Consider the following 803-nt stretch of genomic DNA (forward strand, 5'->3'; position numbering starts at 1 on the left):
AGTGAGGACAGAGAGTCCAGGGGGACCCCAGCCCTGGGGGGGTGCGGCCATGGGGGCGTCCCTGGAGCTTGGGGCCCTTGGGGGTGGGGGGAGGGGAGAGTCAAGGTCCTGATGGGAGGGGCTGCCCACACCTGCAAAGGCAGCCTGGCCTCATCACCCAAAAGTCCGCCTGGGGCCAATTTCTACCAGCAACAGCCTTTGGGTCAAGGAGTAGGGACTCAGCTCCTGCCCATCCACTACATGGGCCTCAGTCTTCTGGGGATGGTGTGGGGGGTGGGGGTCAGGAGATGCTCTTGGGGGACCCCAAGAGAAGTTCAGGGATCACCAATCGCATGAGGGTGCTGCCTTCTGGACACCCACCCCCCCAGGCTTCTCTGACCCTGTCCCCAGACCCTTTGAAGGCCCTGCTCATGAGTGAAGACTGAAGCGCAGAGAGGGAGAGCGCCAGGCGTGAGGTTTCCCAGCCCCAACAGCACCCCGAAACGCTGTGCCCAGAGCCTGAGCCTCATCCCTGGGAGGGCACCTGCCTGCTCGGCCTACTCACTGACCCTGTGAGGCAGTGCGGCCGCCTCCTCCCGGGAGGGGCCTCTCAGACTCTCCAGAGAAAGACAGGCAGTCAGGGGCGGCTCAGAAGCTGAGACTCGGCCGTTTACCTCCTGAACGCCTCCCCAGCCCTCAGAGCGGCCTCTCCGGGCTGGACAGCCCTCCGCAGGCAGCATGCTCCGGCCTGCGTCCCCAAGGAGGAAGAGGGCCGGAACCCCGGGGGCTGCGCGGCATGGCCCCGACTCTGTGGCCCCCGGAGC

This window comes from Bison bison, unplaced genomic scaffold (genome assembly GCF_000754665.1).
Source record: "Bison bison bison isolate TAMUID 2011002044 unplaced genomic scaffold, Bison_UMD1.0 scf7180017864524, whole genome shotgun sequence".
NCBI lineage: Eukaryota > Metazoa > Chordata > Mammalia > Artiodactyla > Bovidae > Bison > Bison bison.